The sequence below is a fragment of the Thalassophryne amazonica genome, chromosome 17 (assembly GCF_902500255.1).
Source record: "Thalassophryne amazonica chromosome 17, fThaAma1.1, whole genome shotgun sequence".
In the NCBI taxonomy this organism is placed as follows: Eukaryota; Metazoa; Chordata; class Actinopteri; order Batrachoidiformes; family Batrachoididae; genus Thalassophryne; species Thalassophryne amazonica.
In genome coordinates this window covers 18,692,017-18,713,695 of record NC_047119.1, presented here as the reverse complement: position 1 = coordinate 18,713,695, position 21,679 = coordinate 18,692,017, and the positions used below count along the sequence as shown (strand labels likewise).

General features: G+C 41.9%; 1 protein-coding gene across 1 annotated transcript in view; it reads left to right on the top strand.

Annotated features, from left to right (window-relative positions):
- Positions 1 to 21,679, top strand: part of slc45a2 (solute carrier family 45 member 2) — a 67,933-nt gene that overhangs the window by 23,644 nt on the left and 22,610 nt on the right. The window lies entirely within an intron of this gene.

Below are 21,679 nucleotides of genomic sequence, written 5' to 3'. Positions count from 1 at the left end.
CCACCTTGGATTTGCTGTGGCGACCCCGAGTGCAAACAAGGGAGCAGCCGAAGGGACTTACTATTAAAAATAAAAAACAAAGAAATCACGTGTACATAAGTATTCACACGCTTTGCTCAATATTTTGTTGATGCACATTTGGCAGCAATTACAGCCCCAAGTCTTCTTGAATATGATGCCACAAGTTTGGTGCACCTATCTTTGGGCAGTTTTGTCCATTCTTCTTTGCAGCACCTCTCAAGTTCCATCAGGTTGGATGGGGAGCTTCAGTGCACAGACATTTTCAGATCTCTCCAGCGATGTTCAATCAAATTCAGGTCTGGGCTCAAGGAGTTCACAGAGTTGTCCTGAAGCCACTCCTTTGATATTTTGGCTGTGTGCTTAGTGTCATTGTCCTCGTGAAAGATGAGCCGTCGCGCCAGTCTGGCAACTTGCTTCTGACGGATTGTTTGTTGCTGTGACGCCACTCTGAACACGCGGTTGTATACGCTTCTTTTATTTCTGTTTAGCACTCTTCTGGTTATTAATTGTATCTTCTCTGAACGCTTTTTAACAACAGTCCTGTTGTGAATCGCTAGCGGTTAGCATTCGCGAGCGGTTAGCTTTCGTTAGCTAGGCCAACACCTCCCCTCTCCGTCGTTACTTTTTATAGCTGTTTCTTTTTTACCCGTTTAATACTTCTGTTTGTTTTTCAGTCGAACTGCTGTGAATTGTAAATAATTATTTTACTCCTGTGTAAAATCTTAGGAGCAGCTAGCATTTTCGCTAGCGGTTAGCTTGCATTAGCTATTTCGGACCCCGTCATCATTTTTTCATTTTCTTACACTCCTGTTAGTTAATTAACTGTTTAGTGTATTTTGTAGCTGCTGTTTTTTTTTTTTTTACCTGTTTAATACTTCTGTTTTTCACTGTAACTGCTGTGAATTTTAATTTATTTATTTGCGTCTGTGTGAGCCTTAGGAGTGGTTAGCTTGTGTTTGCTTGGCTACATTCTTGAATTTCTTAGTGCACAAAGTACACTACTAATTCTACTTTACACCCTCCGTAAATCTTGCATCATGTTGGAAGATAGGGTAGCTCTCTTAGAGAGCCGTGTCCGTAAGTTAGAGCAGCTTCTTAGCTCAGTGGAATTAGATGTTACGGGCACTCCAGATGAGGTGAGTGCTGGGCCGGCTAGCGAGCCCATTAGCATCAGCTTAGAAACGCCGGCTGTGGAGGACGGCTTTTGGACTGTGGCTAGGCAGAGGAAGCCCCTAGGGCTTGGTACCTGGTTGTGGCACCCCGATCACACTAGCCAGTGTGAACTGTGAATCGGTTCTCCCCCTTGGATTTGCCTGATGTGAATTCTCTGAGCCCACAAGTGACTTCCACTCCTGTCTCCAGGCCGAAACACCGGACTTTACTGATAGGGGATTCTATCACCCGCAAAGTCAGGTTACAGACGCCAGCTGATGTTAAATGTATTCCTGGGGCCAGAGCTCCCGACATTGCATCTCATCTTAGGGTGCTGACGCTGCAGAAGGGAAGACAGATGAAGGAACATGACATGAGATATAGTCACATAGTTATTCATGTTGGCATCAATGATTTCAGGATAAAGCACTCAGAGGTCACAAAAATGGACATAGAGAGGACTTGTGACCTTGCCAGAAAGATGTGTTGGCATTGATTAATAGTCTCTGGTCCCCTCCCCTCCCGGGGTACTGATGAGGCGTTTAGCAGGCTGACATTGTTAAATAGGTGGCTGGTGCAGTTTTGTAGACAGCAAGGCTTTAGCTTTATTGATAACTGGCCTTCATTCTGGGGCCGCAGTGGCTTGCTGATGACGGACGGCCTCCACCCGACTGGGGAAGGCGCCGCCATCTTGTCTGCGAACATAGATAGAGCTCTACAGGGAGGGTAACATTAGGAATTTACAGCAGGCCAGGGAGCAGGTGATTACAGACCCTGCAAGGCTTATGACAAATGTGGATGTGGAATCCATTAGCTTAGCAGGGAATTTAGTGCAGAAAATCCACTATGGTGATAGTGCAGTTTATTTGCCAGGGGGGGAATTTCAACAAGTTGAGACTGTGGCCTGCTTCCGTAGTCATGTCCATAAAAATCATAGAGGGATATGCTTTCCAAACTTAATACCCATTACTATATTGGATGACGTTGAAACTGAGGATAGCCCAGTGGTTGTTCCAGCAATAGTAAAGCTTTCATGTCTGCTACCTACAACGCACGTGGAATGTCTCAAACCTAAACCTACTTCTAGGCATCTTATGCTACGCTGGAACCACCCCTAAACCCAAACAGTTCAACTGTCAACCCCACTGAGGTCCTTAGACTGGGTCTCATTAACATAAGATCACTGTCCTCAAAATCATTGTTGATTAATGATCTAATTTGTAACACTGCTTATGTCTAAAGTCTATGGAAAAATGACTACATTCAGTACAAACTTTGATTTTATTTTTTTTAACGTTCTAGAAAGTTCTAAAAGTTTCTTGAAATTTCTAGATAATTCTGGAAACCTCTAGAAAATTATGGACAGTTCTAGCAGTTAAAGAATATTCTAGAAGACTACTCAGTAGTAGTGAAGGCGAATCGAGAATATTCTTGAAAACAGACAAATTTCAAAATATCATTGTCCTGATCACAGAAGCAAAGTTTCTGTGGAATAACAGCTATTTTCTATTTATTTAAGGCATAACAGGTTAGGAAAACACACTGTGTACCCAGGAACAAAACAAAAATAAAAATTTGTTACATAGTGTATTAATCATCACTTAGATATGATTGGGCTATGTGAAACCTGGCTTAAACCTACAGCTGTCCTCCCCTTAAATGAGGCCTGCTCACCAGCATATACATTTAGTCACGTCCCTCGTGATGCGAAACAAGGCGGGGGTGTTGCTCTTATTTATAAATCTAGGTTTAGCCTATTAGCTGTTGGGGGTTACAAGTATCACTTGTTTGAGCATCTGATTCTCCGCTCTGCTCAGGATATTACACATTGCCAAGGTCAGAAGAATAAAAATCAGTCGTATTACTTTGTCACTGTATATAGGCCTCCTGGCCCATATTCTGAATTCTTAAATAAATTTGATGCGTTCATCTCTAACTTGTCAACTAGTGTAGATAACATTTTGATCATTGGTGACTTTAACATTCATATAAATAAGCCTTCTGATCCCCTCTGCAAATCATTTATGGAAATTGTGGATGCATTAGGATTTCGGCAATGCATTCGGGATTCGACGCACATTAGTGGAAATACCCTGGATCTGGTTCTCGCACATGGTATTGCTGTCACGAATATTGACATCATGCCTCTTTCGTCAGTGGTGTCTGATCACTCACTTATTAAGTTTACAGTTTCGCTGCCATGTTTAGTGGAACAACAACCTTATATATCATTACGGCGATGCATCAACTCCTCAACTAAGACTGAACTCAAAGCTAGACTGCCTGATGTCTTAGCTTCACATTTGACAAATACCCAGTCAGTAGACAGACTTGTGGATAGTTTAAACTCAGTGCTCAAAACTACACTCGACATGATTGCACCACCTGTACTGAAACCGCGCTCCTCCAAATCACAGTCACCTTGGATCAATGATTATCTGCGTGACCTCAAGCATAAAGCAAGAGGTCTAGAACGGAAATGGCGTCGTTCAAAATTATAAGTATTTCACTTTGCCTGGCGTGATGCTATCTTAGACTATAAGCATGCATTATTGGCTACAAAGCGGACTTACTATTGATCAACAAAAACAAGCATAACTCAAAGTTCTTGTTTGACACGGTGGCAACACTTATGCATGGACAACCACCTGTAGTTCACTTCCCTTTTACAGCACAAGAATTCCTGGATTACTTTGGGAAGAAAATAGATGACATCAGGTTAAACATATCCCGGCATGCCTTAACCCAGCCACTACACCCTGCTATTTAGGTGGGCGCCACTACTGGGGTTTAGGTCCTGATTTTGATTTTGGCACTATGTCCTTTATGGTTTTATAGTTTTGTTTTCATTTGTTTATTCTTTCTCTTGTAAATCTCAGTGTGGTTCTGTTTAATGCTTTGCTTTGCTTTCTAGGTAGTCACTGGTTCCATTCTTTATCATTTTGTTTCGCATTTATTTATTCTATAGTTCATTTTTGTATTTGTTTTGTCATGTCCAGTTTTCATGGTCATGCTTTGGTTGTAATTGGTTTTGTTTGATTTACTCTCTGTGTATCATTTGCTTACCACATTTATAGTTTTACTTTACTGCTTATTGTTTTGCTTTCACTCTTGGTCCCTTTAGTTGTTTAGTCTTACTTTTGTTCTGTTTATCATATTTATTGTTTTATGCTTTAGTCCCAGGTTTTGGTTATTTATCTTGTAGTGTTTCTTATCAGGTTCAGTTCTGTTTGTTATTTATTGTGCTTTTCTATAACCTCTGGTTTTGTGTGCTTATCATTTATTTTCTAGTTAGTCATTTGTCTGTTTGCCCTCTTTAGACTTGTCACAGTATTTCTTAGTTCTGCCCCTTTTTGTTTTGCTCACGCATTATTGTTTGTCTAGAACACATCACGTTATTCTGTTAGTTCTTCTGTCACCTACTTATCTTGCTTTGCACCACTTTTGTTTTGCCCTCCTGCGCACTCTTGCCTTTCTTCTCTCTTCTTTGTTCACTTTACCACACCTCTTTCCAGAACCTTCCACACACCTGCTTCACATCAACCTGATTAGTTTGCTTCTCTTTAAAACCCTCACAGTTCCACCGCTCACTGCCTGATTGTTGACTTAGATCACTTTCTCGCCTCTCATCTTGTCCAGTTTGCGCTTTAGTATTTTTGACCTTGCTTGTGTACTCCGTCCTCCGCCTCTTCTGTAGCCCTGAACTCTGCCTGTTTTTTTTTACTCTGCCTTTGCTCTGCCTGCCATACTCCTTGATGCCGTTGGTACGAACCCTGCTCATTTCTTGGACATGACCCTGCCTGTTCCATGTCTGATACCTCTGCCTGTAAGTCTGACTTCATGTGTACCGAACGCACTGCCTGGTCATCAGATAAAGCTATTTATCCTCCACAATCAGCCATGTCTGTGAGTTTACATTGGTCTCCTACTGCTTCCTGCATCAAACCATCACCAGCCTTGACAGTGAGAAGTTGGATGTCTAGAAACATCCTACTTTTAAACTCTGATAAGACTGAAATGATGGTTCTTGGTCCAGTGAGACATCGGCATCAATTTGACCAGTTAACGCTCAGCTTCGGCTCGTGTGTCATACATCACACTGACAAAGTGAGGAACCTTGGGATAATTTTTGATCCTTCTTTGTCCTTTGGCCTCCACATTAGAAATATTACTAGGATTGCTTTCTTCCACCTGCGAAATATAGCGAAGATTCGTCCCATCCTGTCTATGGCTGATGCTGAGACCCTGATCCATGCATTTATCTCTTCTCGATTGGACTACTGCAATGTTCTATTTTCTGGTTTTCCGCAGTCTAGCATTAGGGGTCTCCAATTGGTTCAAAATTCTGCAGCCAGGCTTTTGACACGAAGCAGAAAGTTCGACCACATTACACCCATTTTGGCATCCCTTCACTGGCTTCCTGTCCCAGTGAGATCAGATTTTAAGGTTCTGCTACTAACCTATAAAATTATTCATGGACTGGCACCTCCCTACCTAGCTAACCTAATTAAACCTTACGTACCAGCCCGGGCTTTACGTTCTCAGGGTGCAAGACTACTTTGTGTCCCTAAGGTGACAAAGAAGTCTTCGGGTCACAGAGCTTTCTCTTATCGTGCCCCTGTTCTGTGGAATGATCTCCCTGCGTCAGTAAAACAGTCAGATTCTGTGGAGATTTTCAAGTCCAGACTTAAGAGACACTTATTTTCCCTTTCATATGGCTAGCATAATAGTACAGTTTTGTTTTACGCTTTTTACCCTTTTAATTCATTTATTAGTAGTTGGAGCGGGCTGCGGCTTCAACTTTACCTAAATTCTGGGTCTTTTAGTGAAGTTTAGGGCTAGTGGCCGGCAATCACCTTACTACTTCTCTGTTTTTCTTGTTGTTTAATGCTGGAAAATTATACAATATTTTTTGTCTTTCTGATGCCTGATTCTGTTTTTTCCTCTCTGTTTAAGGTGCAGCTCCATCCAAAGATGGGAGTTGTATTTGTGTTGGCAATCCTCCTGTTCTGTGCACCAATAGCATTTCTTGTATACTCATCTGTGAATTGTTCTGTAATTTATGTTTGTAGCATGGCCCAAGCAGAGGGTCACCCCTATGAGTCTGGTCTGCTTGAGGTTTCTTCCTCAGAGGGAGTTTTTCCTTACCACTGTTGCTCTGGGGGTTGGTAAGGTTAGACCTTACCTGTGTGAAGCGCCTTGAGGCAACTCTGTTGTGATTTGGCGCTATATAAATGAAAATAAATTGAAATGTCAAGAGCGCTCTGGAGCAGGTTTTCATCCAGGATGTCTCTGTCCCCACAGCATGATGCTGCCACCACCATGCTTCACTGCAGGGATGGTGCCTGGTTTCTTCCAAACATGACACCTGGCATTCACACCAAAGAGTTCAATCTTTGTCTCATCAGAACTGAGAATTTTGTTTGTCATGGTCTGAGAGTCCTTCAGGTGCCTTTTGGCAAACTCCAGGTGGGCTGCCATGTGCCTTTTACTAAGGAGTGGCTTCCGTCTGGCCACTCTACCATACAGGCCTGATTGGTGGATTGCTGCAGAGATGGTTGTCTTTCTGGAAGTTTCTCCTCTCTCCACAGAGCAATGCTGGAGCTCTGACAGAGTGACCATCAAGTTCTTGGTCACCTCCCTGACTAAGGCCCTTCCAGTGACGTGCCGTCAATCTGTGCCACACCTGCCATCAATCTGTGCCACACCTGCCATCAATCTGTGCCTCACCTGCCATCATGGAAAGAAAAAAATGTCAAATGAAAAAAAACTAAATGGTTATATTTATCCAGTGATTTATACTATGAAGTTATTTTCCTTTTAACTTCACCAGTTTTAGATTATTTTTTATTCAAAATCGCTGAATTTTCACATTTGCCGTTCAAATACTGAGAAGAGACGTGCGGTGAGGCAACAGCCAGCCATGCCTCACCTTGGATTGCGCAATCACTGGGCTAACTGCTGGCATGCTGTGCAGTGAGACTGTCTCTCTGTATGTCCCTATTAAAATGGTCAAACACTTTGGTTATATGACCTTAAATTCTATAGCTTAGCTGATGTGCATAATGTACAGTGTTTTTTGTCAACAGCTGTATGTGTGTGTAACATGTTATGTGTGCTGAGTGATCACAAAACAGCTGCAAAAAGGCACCAAGTGAGGCATGCAGTTCTCCTGCCTCATGTTAGGGGGCACTAGTGATCTCAGGGATTCTTGTTGCAGCAACTCCTCAGCTGCAGAATAAGTGACAGCACGCTACAAGCTACAGTTAGCAAGTTAAGAGCCGCGGTCCATTTATTTTACTTTCAGAATGGCAGATTACATGTCCAAACTGAAACAATTTTCTAAACTGGACTTCTAAGAAGGATCTAATAATTAATGGAAGACCAACAGCTAAAAGGTTTGCTTCAGACAACAGAAGAGCGGGACACACGTAAAGTCTGGCTGTGTGGACGTCCAGTAATAAACTGCTTTTTTTCTGCCTCCTTTTCTCAACTTGTGATAATGTCTGGACCAAGATGGGACAATTTGCAAAGAAGTCGCATCAAACACGAGTGGTCAACCACTCACATTCAAAGCCAGAAAAGAATGAAACATACAGTCGGAACAGGACTGATGAAGGACGACTTGCTTCTCTGGCAGTGATCTCCACTGAGACAGAGAGACTTTTAAAACTGAAGGAAGATAAGGAACACTTCTACAAACAAGTCATTGATGCTTTTATTCAGAAAGAGTGGCACATGGAATTAATTTATAAGTAAAGGTAAAACCATAAGAACGTTTTTTTTTTTTTTTTATTAAATGTGCTTTTTGTGTGCTACAGTTTATATGTGTAAAGAATGCTGATATGAGATTTTAAACATAACCCGTTAACTGCTGCCAATCAAATGGTGAATAAACTCCTCTGTGGGGTTCATATGTATTTTAATCTGATTGTGATGAAGTCAGTGCCTCACCAGCCATCAACCTCACCGCACGTCACTGGGCCCTTCTCCTCTGATCACTCGGTTTAGATGGACGGCCAGCTCTCAAAAGAGTTCTGGTGAATCCACACTTCTTCCATTTACAGATGATGGAGGTCACTGTGCTCAGTGGGACCTTCAAAGCAGCAGAAATGTTTCTGTTCTGTTTGTAGGTTGACAGACAATTCCTTTGACTTCATGCTTGGTTTGTGCTCTAACATGCTGTCAACTGTGGGACCTTATATGTAGACAGGTGTGTGTCTTTCCAAATCAAGTCAAATCAACTGAATTTACCCCAGGTGGACTCCAATTAAGATGTAGAAACATCTGTAGGATGATCAGTGGACACAGGATGCACCTGAGGTCAATTTTGAGCTTCGTGGCAAAGGCTGTGAATACTTATGTACATGTGATTTCTTAGTTTTTAAATTTTATTTTAATAAATTTGCAAAAATCTAAAAAAATAACTTTTTCACACTGTCATTATGGGGTTTTGTGTGTAGAATTTTAAAGGGAAAAAAAATGCATTTTAAACATTTTGGAATAAGGTTGTAACATAACAAAATGCAGAAAAGTGAAGCACTGTGAATACTTTCCAGATGCACTGTAATTGTAAATGGATGTAAGACTTGAAGTAACCTATGATTGACAGGGAGAGCTGTTGACTCTGACTTCCTTGTCATGACAGTGAAATTACAGACCGGAAGCTAAGGTGATCGCCAGCAACATATTCTTACATTTCACAAATATTTCCAGAATTTAGATGTGGTCAGACTGAGTCAATCTCCACGAGTAGGAACATAAATATAAGATGGAAGGGATACATATTAGTCATAGGATAAAGAGAGCATTTAATCTGGATTTGAGTCCACAGAATCTGACTGTTTTATCTCAGCGGGTAGACTATTCCACAGAAATTTGTGGCATATTACTGTATTTGCTCACTGTAGGACCCAAGGCATTAGCCCACCCCCTTTTTTTGAAGAAAGTTGGTTGAACACCCACATGAAATTAAATTAAATTACATGAAATACATTTAATTGAGAAAACGACAAAAAATGGACACAGTTGGATGAGTTATTTGCAATATATTTGTATTTATGATGAAGTTAGACTTTTTATTGAAACTGGCATTCCGATGTATATATTAGCCATGCTGGGACACCACCCCACCGCCTCTTCAGGAAGAATTTTACGTGGGCAGCCCTGGGCCCTCTGATGGGAGAATGGGATATGCTATTGTCTTGATTGAATATGTCAGTCATACCAATGCCATGGCTGATAATCAAAAAGTGAACATTTATGCTGATCAAATTTAGCATCCAGATCTGTGACAGTATCATATTTGGACACTGCTAATGTAAATTTCAATTTGTTAGGGGTTCTCGGCCCGCACATGCTGTGCAGTTTTTGTTGATTCAGTTATTTGTTTCATTATCCCTCTGTGTCAGTTATTTCTCTCTTCGCACTTAACCTTTGTTCCTCAGAACACTCCTATGGTTTCTCTGTGTTTAGTTTTCCCCTTAGTGCTGAGTGTTTTCTTCTGTGTGCCTTTGATTGAACCGTGTGGACCAATGTAACTGGTGTTTCTGCAGTTTTACTTTTGGTTTCATTTGCTCCTGTCACTTTTATGTTATTCCATCACATTTGTGCCTTTGTCCTCCACGCTTTTTGCATTCTTCTTCACGTCCTTTCCATGATCATAGTTTGATGTTAATCTCCTCGTATTCTGGCTCTGTGTTGTAATCCATTGTTATAGTTTCCTCATGCGCTGCTCCATCCTGGTTTTATCCTTTGAATTCCTGTCTCTCAAAGCTTCCACCATTAAATCAAATCAAATCAATTTTATTTATACGAGGGCTGTCAATAAAGTAACAGTCCTATTTATTTTTTTCAAAAACTATATGGATTTCATTCATATGTTTTTACGTCAGACATGCTTGAACCCTCGTGCGCATGCGTGAGTTTTTCCACGCCTGTCGGTGACGTCATTCGCCTGTGAGCACTCCTTGTGGGAGGAGTCATCCAGCCCCTCGTCGGAATTCCTTTGTCTGAGAAGTTGCTGAGAGACTGGCGCGTTGTTTGATCAAAATTTTTTCTAAACCTGTGAGACACATCGAAGTGGACACGGTTCGAAAAATTAAGCTGGTTTTCAGTGAAAATTTTAACAGCTGATGAGAGATTTTGAGGTGATTCTGTCGCTTTAAGGACTTTTCACGGTGCGAGACGTCGCTCAGCGCTCTCAGGCGGCGTCATCAGCCTGTTCAAGCTGAAAACCTCCACATTTCAGGCTCTATTGATCCAGGACGTCGTGAGAGAACAGAGAAGTTTTAGAAGAAGTCGGTTTCAGCATTTTATCCGGATATTCCACTGTTAAAGGAGATTTTTTTAATGAAAGACGTGCGGACGGATCCGCGCGTCGGGACGCAGCCGACACGGTGCGGCGGCACAGGAAAAACACCTCCGTGTTGATAACCATTTGTAAAATCCAGGCAGCTTTTGATGGCTTTCAGTGGAGTGAGTATATGAGAAATTGTTTAACAGGCAGGACCCTAACCCTAACCCATCCGCACGTCTTTCATTAAAAAAATCTCCTTTAACAGTGGAATATCCGGATAAAATGCTGAAACCGACTTCTTCTGAAACTTCTCTGTTCTCTCACGACGTCCTGGATCAATAGAGCCTGAAATGTGGAGGTTTTCAGCTTGAACAGGCTGATGACGGCGCCTGAGAGCGCTGAGCGACGTCTCGCACCGTGGGAAGTCCTTAAAGCGACAGTCTCACCTCAAAATCTCTCATCAGCCGTTAAAATTTTCACTGAAAACCAGCTTAATTTTTCGAACCGTGTCCACTTCGATGTGTCTCACAGGTTTAGAAAAAATTTTGATCAAACAACGCGCCAGTCTCTCAGCAACTTCTCAGACAAAGGAATTCCGACGAGGGGCTGGACGACTCCTCCCACAAGGCGTGCTCACAGGCGAATGACGTCACCGACAGGCGTGGAAAAACTCACGCATGCGCACGAGGGTTCAAGCATGTCTGACGTAAAAACATATGAATGAAATCCATATAGTTTTTGAAAAAAATAAAAAGGACCGTAACTTTATTGACAGCCCTCGTATAGCGCCAAATCACAACAACAGTTGCCCCAAGGCGCCTTATATTGCAAGGCAAAAGCCATACAATAATCACCGAAAAATCCCAACGGTGAAAACGACCCCCTATGAGCAAGCACTTGGCGACAGTGGGAAGGAAAAACTCCCTTTTAACAGGAAGAAACGTCCAGCAGAACCAGGCTCAGGGAGGGCCAGTCTTCTGCTGGGACTGGTTGGGGCTGAGGGGAGAGAATCAGCAAAGATCATTTGTAACCTTCACTAATGCTGTTTCTGTACTATGATGAATTCTGAAACCTGACTGAAACTCTTCAAATAGACCATTCCTCTGCAGATGATCAGTTAGCTGTTTTAGCTAACAGTTAGCTCAGTTAGCTCTCTCTATTGTCACTATTTGACTCTTGCTTGCCTCTACTGGTGGTTGGCTCTCACTGCGGTATTGTATCACTTCCTGTTCCGGAGCACAGCGGTGTTTTGCTGTATCTGTTAGCTGTTTAATCTGCGCAGTTAGATTGATCTAGATGACTAGATAACGATTTGTTTCACAGTGTAATCTTCACGTGCCTTAACTAAAGCACTCCCTCTGCTGAATCACCTCTAAATTATTTACACATTATTCACTTTGTGTGTTTTTAGGAATCCGCTAGCTTAGCGCAGCTACTAGCTCATAGCCGGTTTAGCATGGCGGCTTCTCCTGTCTCTCCCGCACTTTTCTGCTCTGGGTGTGAAATGTTTAGTTATTCCTCGGCCTCCTTTAGCAGTAATGGTACTTGTAATAAGTGTAGCTTATTCGTAGCTTTGGAGGCCAGGCTGGGTGAATTGGAGACTTGGCTCCGCACCGTGGAAAATTCTACAGCTAGCCAGGTCCCTGTAGTCGGTGCAGACCAAGGTAGCTTAGCCGCCGTTAGTTCCCTTCCAGCAGATCCCGAGCAGCCGGGAAAGCAGGCCGACTGGGTGACTGTGAGGAGGAAGCGTAGTCCTAAACAGAAGCCCCGTGTACACCGCCAACCCGTTCACATTTCTAACCGTTTTTCCCCACTCAGCGACACACCCGCCGAGGATCAAACTCTGGTTATTGGCGACTCTGTTTTGAGAAATGTGAAGTTAGCGACACCAGCAACCATAGTCAATTGTCTTCCAGGGGCCAGAGCAGGCGACATTGAAGGAAATTTGAAACTGCTGGCTAAGGCTAAGCGTAAATTTGGTAAGATTGTAATTCACGTCGGCAGTAATGACACCCGGTTACACCAATCGGAGGTCACTAAAATTAACATTGAATTGGTGTGTAACTTTGCAAAAACAATCTCGGACTCTGTAGTTTTCTCTGGGCCCCTCCCCAATCGGACCAGGAGTGACATGTTTAGCCGCATGTTCTCCTTGAATTGCTGGCTGTCTGAGTGGTGTCCAAAAAATGAGGTGGGCTTCATAGATAATTGGCAAAGCTTCTGGGGAAAACCTGGTCTTGTTAGGAGAGACGGCATCCATCCCACTTTGGATGGAGCAGCTCTCATTTCTAGAAATCTGGCCAATTTTCTTAAATCCTCCAAACCGTGACTATCCAGGGTTGGGACCAGGAAGCAGAGTTGTAGTCTTACACACCTCTCTGCAGCTTCTCTCCCCCTGCCATCCCCTCATTACCCCATCCCTGTAGAGACGGTGCCTGCTCCCAGACCACCAACAACCAGTAAAAATCTATTTAAGCATAAAAATTCAAAAAGAAAAAATAATATAGCACCTTCAACTGCACCACAAACTAAAACAGTTAAATGTGGTCTATTAAACATTAGGTCTCTCTCTTCTAAGTCCCTGTTAGTAAATTATATAATAATTGATCAACATATTGATTTATTCTGCCTTACAGAAACCTGGTTACAGCAGGATGAATATGTTAGTTTAAATGAGTCAACACCCCCAAGTCACACTAACTGCCAGAATGCTCATAGCACGGGCCGAGGCGGAGGATTAGCAGCAATCTTCCATTCCAGCTTATTAATTAATCAAAAACCCAGACAGAGCTTTAATTCATTTGAAAGCTTGACTCTTAGTCTTGTCCATCCAAATTGGAAGTCCCAAAAACCAGTTTTATTTGTTATTATTTATCGTCCACCTGGTCGTTACTGTGAGTTTCTCTGTGAATTTTCAGACCTTTTGTCTGACTTAGTGCTTAGCTCAGATAAGATAATTATAGTGGGCGAGTTTAACATCCACACAGATGCTGAGAATGACAGCCTCAACACTGCATTTAATCTATTATTAGACTCAATTGGCTTTGCTCAAAATGTAAATGAGTCCACCCACCACTTTAATCATACCTTAGATCTTGTTCTGACTTATGGAAATTGAAGACTTAACAGTATTCCCTGAAAACTCCCTTCTGTCTGATCATTTCTTAATAATGTTTACATTTACTCTGATGGACTACCCAGCAGTGGGGAATAAGTTTCATTACACTAGAAGTCTTTCAGAAAGCACTGTAACTAGGTTTAAGGATATGATTCCTTCTTTATGTTCTCTAATGCCATATACCAACACAGTGCAGAGTAGCTACCTAAACTCTGTGAGTGAGATAGAGTATCTCGTCAATAGTTTTACATCCTCATTGAAGACAACTTTGGATGCTGTACCTCCTCTGAAAAAGAGAGCCTTAAATCAGAAGTGCCTGACTCCGTGGTATAACTCACAAACTCGCAGCTTAAAGCAGATAACCCGTACGTTGGAGAGGAAATGACATCTCACTAATTTAGAAGATCTTCACTTAGCCTGGAAAAAGAGTCTGTTGCTCTATAAAAAAGCCCTCCGTAAAGCTAGGACATCTTACTACTCATCACTAATTGAAGAAAATAAGTACAACCCCAGGTTTCTTTTCAGCACTGTAGCCAGGCTGACAAAGAGTCAGAGCTCTACTGAGCCGAGTATTCCTTTAACTTTAACTAGTAATGACTTCATGACTTTCTTTGCTAATAAAATTTTAACTATTAGAGAAAAAATTACTCATAACCATCCCAAAGACATATCGTTATCTTTGGCTGCTTTCAGTGATGCCGGTATTTGGTTAGACTCTTTCTCTCCGATTGTTCTGTCTGAGTTATTTTCATTAGTTACTTCCTCCAAACCATCAACATGTCTATTAGACCCCATTCCTACCAGGCTGCTCAAGGAAGCCCTACCATTAATTAATGCTTCGATCTTAAATATGATCAATCTATCTTTATTAGTTGGCTATGTACCACAGGCTTTTAAGGTGGCAGTAATTAAACCATTACTTAAAAAGCCATCACTTGACCCAGCTATCTTAGCTAATTATAGGCCAATCTCCAACCTTCCTTTTCTCTCAAAACTTCTTGAAAGGGTAGCTGTAAAACAGCTAACTGATCATCTGCAGAGGAATGGTCTGTTTGAAGAGTTTCAGTCAGGTTTTAGAATTCATCATAGTACAGAAACAGCATTAGTGAAGGTTACAAATGATCTTCTTATGGCCTCAGACAGTGGACTCATCTCTGTGCTTGTTCTGTTAGACCTCAGTGCTGCCTTTGATACTGTTGACCATAAAATTCTATTACAGAGATTAGAGCATGCCATAGGTATTAAAGGCACTGCGCTGCGGTGGTTTGAATCATATTTATCTAATAGATTACAATTTGTTCATGTAAATGGGGAATCTTCTTCACAGACTAAGGTTGATTATGGAGTTCCACAAGGTTCTGTGCTAGGACCAATTTTATTCACTTTATACATGTTTCCCTTAGGTAGTATTATTAGACAGCATTGCTTAAATTTTCATTGTTACGCAGATGATACCCAGCTTTATCTATCCATGAAGCCAGAGGACACACACCAATTAGCTAAACTGCAGGATTGTCTTACAGACATAAAGACATGGATGACCTCTAATTTCCTGCTTTTAAACTCAGATTAAACTGAAGTTATTGTACTTGGCCCCACAAATCTTAGAAACACGGTGTCTAACCAGATCCTTACTCTGGATGGCATTACCCTGACCTCTAGTAATACTGTGAGAAATCTTGGAGTAATTTTTGATTAGGATATGTCATTCAGTGTGCATATTAAACAAATATGTAGGACTGCTTTTTTGTATTTGTGCAATATCTCTAAAATTAGAAAGGTCTTGTCTTAGAGTGATGCTGAAAAACTAATTAATGCATTTATTTCCTCTAGGCTGGACTATTGTAATTCATTATTATCAGGTTGTCCTAAAAGTTCCCTAAAAAGTCTTCAGTTAATTCAAAATGCTGCAGCTAGAGTACTGACAGGGACTGGAAAGAGAGAGCATATCTCACCCATACTGGCCTCTCTTCACTGGCTTCCTGTTAATTCTAGAATAGAATTTAAAATTCTTCTTCTTACTTATAAGGTTTTGAATAATCAGGTCCCATCTTATCTTAGGGACCTCATAGTACCATATCACCCCAATAGAGCACTTCGCTCTCAGACTGCAGGCTTACTTGTAGTTCCTAGGGTTTGTAAGAGTAGAATGGGAGGCAGAGCCTTCAGCTTTCAGGCTCCTCTCCTGTGGAACCAGCTCCCAATTCAGATCAGGGAGACAGACACCCTCTCTACTTTTAAGATTAGGCTTAAAACTTTCCTTTTTGCTAAAGCTTATAGATAGGGCTGGATCAGGTGACCCTGAACCATCCCTTAGTTATGCTGCTATAGACTTAGACTGCTGGGGGGTTCCCATGGTGCACTGAGTGTTTCTTTCTCTTTTTGCTCTGTATGCACCACTCTGCTTTTAATCATTAGTGATTGATCTCTGCTCTCTTCCACAGCATGTCTTTTTCCTGATTCTCTCCCCTCAGCCCCAACCAGTCCCAGCAGAAGACTGCCCCTCCCTGAGCCTGGTTCTGCTGGAGGTTTCTTCCTGTTAAAAGGGAGTTTTTCCTTCCCACTGTCGCCAAGTGCTTGCTCACAGGGGTCGTTTTGACCGTTGGGGTTTTTCCGTAATTATTGTATGGCCTTGCCTTACAATATAAAGCGCCTTGGGGCAACTGTTTGTTGTGATTTGGCGCTATATAAATAAAATTGATTTGATTTTACAACTACCCTTTCAAGAATTTTTGAGAGAAAAAGAAGGTTGGAGATTGGCCTATAATTAGCTAAGATAGCTGGGTCAAGTGATGGCTTTTTAAGTAATGGTTTAATTACTGCCACCTTAAAAGCCTGTGGTACATAGCCAACTAATAAAGATAGATTGATCATATTTAAGATCGAAGCATTAATTAATGGTAGGGCTTCCTTGAGCAGCCTGGTAGGAATGGGGTCTAATAGACATGTTGATGGTTTGGAGGAAGTGACTAATGAAAATAACTCAGACAGAACAATCGGAGAGAAAGAGTCTAACCAAATACCAGCATTACTGAAAGTAGCCAAAGATAACGATATGTCTTTGGGATGGTTATGAGTAATTTTTTCTCTAATAGTTAAAATTTTATTAACAAAAAAAGTCATGAAGTCATTACTAGTTAAAGTTAAAGGAATACTCGGCTCAATAGAGCTCTGACTCTTTGTCAGCCTGGCTACAGTGCTGAAAAGAAACCTGGGGTTGTTCTTATTTTCTTCAATTAGTGATGAGTAGTAAGATGTCCTAGCTTTATGGAGGGCTTTTTTATAGAGCAACAGACTCTTTTTCCAGGCTAAGTGAAGATCTTCTAAATTAGTGAGACGCCATTTCCTCTCCAACTTACAGGTTATCTGCTTTAAGCTGCGAGTTTGAGTTATACCACGGAGTCAGGCACTTCTGATTTAAGGCTCTCTTTTTCAGAGTAGCTACAGCATCCAAGGTTGTGCTCAATGAGGATGTAAAACTATTGACGAGATTATCTCACTCACAGAGTTTAGGTAGCTACTCTGCACTGTGTTGGTATATGGCATTGGAGAACATAACAAAGAAGGAATCATAGCCTTAAACCTAGTTACAGTGCTTTCCGAAAGACTTCTACTGTAATGAAACTTATTCCCCACTGCTGGGTAGTCCATTAAAGTAAATGTAAATATTATTAAGAAATGATCAGACAGAAGGGGGTTTTCAGGGAATACTGTTAAGACTTCAGTTTCCATACCATAAGTCAAAACAAGATCTAAAGTATGATTAAAGTGGTGGGTGGATTCATTTACATTTTGAGCAAAGCCAGTTGAGTCTAATAATAGATTAAATGCAGTGTTGAGGCTGTCATTCTCAGCATCTATGTGGATGTTAAAATCGCCCACTATAATTATCTTATCTGAGCTAAGCACTAAGTCAGACAAAAGGTCTGAAAATTCACAGAGAAACTCACAGTAACGACTAGGTGGACGATAGATAACAACAAATAAAACTGTTTTTTGGGACTTCCAATTTGGATGGACAAGACTAAGAGTCAAGCTTTCAAATGAATTAAACCTCTGTCTGGGGTTTTGATTAATTAATAAGCTGGAGTGGAAGATTGCTGCTAATCCTCCCCCTCGGCCCGTACTACGAGCATTCTGACAGTTAGTGTGACTCGGGGGTGTTGACTCATTTAAACTAACATATTCATCCTGCTGTAACCAGGTTTCTGTAAGGCAGAATAAATCAATATGTTTCAATATGTTGACCATTACTAGATGATTGTCCTTTTTAAGGTACTTCTTTTCATACACTCAACAAAAATATAAACGCAACACTTTTGGTTTTGCTCCCATTTTGTATGAGATGAACTCAAAGATCTAAAACTTTTTCCACATACACAATATCACCATTTCCCTCAAATATTGTTCACAAACCAGTCTAAATCTGTGATAGTGAGCACTTCTCCTTTGCTGAGATAATCCATCCCACCTCACAGGTGTGCCATATCAAGATGCTGATTAGACACCATGATTAGTGCACAGGTGTGCCTTAGACTGCCCACAATAAAAGGCCACTCTGAAAGGTGCAGTTTTGTTTTATTGGGGGGGGGATACCAGTCAGTATCTGGTGTGACCACCATTTGCCTCATGCAGTGCAACACATCTCCTTCACATAGAGTTGATCAGGTTGTCAATTTTGGCCTGTGGAATGTTGGTCCACTCCTCTTCAATGGCTGTGCGAAGTTGCTGGATATTGGCAGGAACTGGTACACGCTGTCGTATACGCCGGTCCAGAGCATCCCAAACATGCTCAATGGGTGACATGTCTGGTGAGTATGCCGGCCATGCAAGAACTGGGACATTTTCAGCTTCCAAGAATTGTGTACAGATCCTTGCAACATGGGGCCGGGCATTATCCTTCTGCAACATGAGGTGATGTTCTTGGATGTATGGCACAACAATGGGCCTCAGGATCTCGTCACAGTATCTCTGTGCATTCAAAATGCCATCAATAAAATGCACCTGTGTTCTTCGTCCATAACAGACGCCTGCCCATACCATAACCCCACCGCCACCATGGGCCACTCGATCCACAACATTGACATCAGAAATCCGCTCACCCACACGACGCCACACACGCTGTCTGCCATCTGCCCTGGACAGTGTGAACCGGGATTCATCCGTAAAGAGAACACCTCTCCAACATGCCAAACGCCAGCGAATGTGAGCATTTGCCCACTCAAGTCGGTTACGACGACGAACTGGAGTCAGGTCGAGACCCCGATGAGGACGACGAGCATGCAGATGAGATTCTCTGAGATGGTTTCTGACAGTTTGTGCAGAAATTCTTTGGCTATGCAAACCGATTGTTTCAGCAGCTGTCCGAGTGGCTGGTCTCAGACGATCTTGGAGGTGAACATGCTGGATGTGGAGGTCCTGGGCTGGTGTGGTTGCACGTGGTCTGCGGTTGTGAGGCTGGTTGGATGTACTGCCAAATTCTCTGAAACGCCTTTGGAGATGGCTTATGGTAGAGAAATGAACATTCAATACATGAGCAACAGCTCTGGTTGACATTCCTGCTGTCGGCATGCCAATTGCACGCTCCCTCAAATCTTGCGACATCTGTGGCATTGTGCTGTGTGATAAAACGGCATCTTTTAGAGTGGCCTTTTATTGTGGGCAGTCTAAGGCACACCTGTGCACTAATCATGGTGTCTAATCAGCATCTTGATATGGCACACCTGTGAGGTGGGATGGATTATCTCAGCAAAGGAGAAGTGCTCACTATCACAGATTTAGACTGGTTTGTGAACAATATTTAAGGGAAATGGTGATATTGTGTATGTGGAAAAAGTTTTAGATCTTTGAGTTCATCTCATACAAAATGGAAGCCAAACCAAAAGTGTTGCGTTTATATTTTTGTTGAGAGTATGAATCCATCTGCTTTGCCCTTTTCAAAGACTGCCATGTGATATATGTATTTTGATTTAGCAATGTCGGAATGAACCCAATTTGCAGGCAGCAACGAGGCGGAGGGCGAGTTGCAAAACCATCGTGATTTAATGTTCAAGTGGTAACAAACAGTCCAAACAAGTGACATGAAAGAACAAAGGGTAAAGAGTCCAAAAAACACAACAAAGGGATCTAATCTAGGAGGGACAAGCGTCAACAGCGTGTGCAACATGAGCAATGTGATGAACAAAAAAGAACCAGCAAAAGAACAAAGAAACAGGTGCTACGTAAATAAAAGCTCACACTGAGAAACAAATGGAGGTCAGGTGTGTGGCAGGGTCAAAAGTCAAGTGAGAATTTATCTGCTATGAACAAAATTAAAACTGGTATATAGGTTGAAGTCTGCACTTTCAACAAACATTCAAATTGAAACTGAACGTGTCGGGAATTTCACGGGAGGACCACTTAATTCGATCATGTGATTTTGATGCATATCCACGTCAAATGATTCCAGAGGGTTAAATTATGACAGCCGGCCCAGAAATGCGCATCAGCCCACAGGCATTGCCCGGTATTCCAGATGGCCTGTCCATGCCTGGTTGACATTCCCTCTGCTGGGCAACCATTTCTTTTACACAAAATCATTCCATTGGTACCCAAGGTTCTTCCGGATAGACCTAGTATCAAAGCCAAGGCTTTTTAATTTACAAGATGTGCGCACATTATTTGATTCAGAAATAAAATTTAAATTCAACCATCTTTTTTGTATTTCATCTTTAAAGGTGCATAGTCTATGACACAAATACAAAGAAAACAACAAGGACATTGCTTTTTCATTTTCAAAGCAGCCCTGCCAACTAATGATCACAATGAATGCTTTTTCATTTTCAAATTTGCTTTTTTTCCCCATTTCCTTTCATTGAAAATGTCCCTTCTTTTTCTTTTGGTTTTAAGTTTATTTATGACTCGAATAATGCACCCATGTTTTGAAAATTAATAAGCATTTCTGCTTTGCAATTTTCAAGCTTTTCCATTTGAATTATGACCACCAGTTGCTTCCATATCCAAGCTCCCTGTACAGCAGTAGAAGATGGTTATGTTTGCTGAGAGAAAGGATGTATTTGTCTGTGTATTGTCAGTATTTGTCCGTGTGCCCACCCACATTATTCCATTTTGTGCCTCTGGTTTTAAACTGGATGCTGTTGGGCAGTGGACAGCCTCAACCTTGCACCAGTCACCATCCTCCAGAGATTAGACCCCAGGGGCCTCATATAGAAAGGCTGTGTATGCACAAAACCATGGCATACGTCCATCTCCACGGCAACATTCAGATGTATCAAAAGTGAAATGACTGTGGAAATGTGCGGTGCACCATGCAAAAATCATGGCTGGCATACATACGTTTCTACAGCTATTGTTCCACCGGCAACACGTAGAGGTGATGCTGGGAAAATGTTAAATCTGTACTTTAATATTTACCATAATCCCCCTGCACTTCCCAAAATGCACCGTAATGCCAGCAGAATTCCGGTGTTTCAAAGCCATGTAAACAATGGCTAGCAAGGATGTGGATGGCATCGATTCAACGAGTTCAGGAGCAAGTATGATGATGACACATTTGCCCAAGTTGAGAGGGTTATCTAGAAGAGGTGTAGCGCCTGTGATGAAATTCTACTGTGCCCTGATGTTGTCTTGTCGTCCATATTTCATGAGGTGTGTTTACATTGTACCCTAAACCGGAACTCTGCTTAAACCGACCTCTCACATAAGTCACAGACCATGAGACGATGCAAGATTCACAACTGCGAAACAGCGAATAGTGTGAAAGCATGAAGTCATCTGAGTGATGTGCACATCAGAGACACACTTATGAACAACTGACACACCCACGTGTTTGTAATTATATGGGTGGATATAGGATATAAAAACGTGCACAAAGTGATGAGGAAAATGGCACTAACAATGGGTGCATTAGCGTTGTTAGAGGACCTTGTTAATGTTGCAATCCGAGATGAGCGTGTATTCAGGGAACGTGAGGATTTACTTGCAAATGATAATTCGCTTATAAGCCAATTCTGATTACCAAGGCCACTGCTACTGGAGTTGCATGCAAAACTGCGGCCAGTCCAGAGCGCAATATGGCGAGGAGCCAGGGG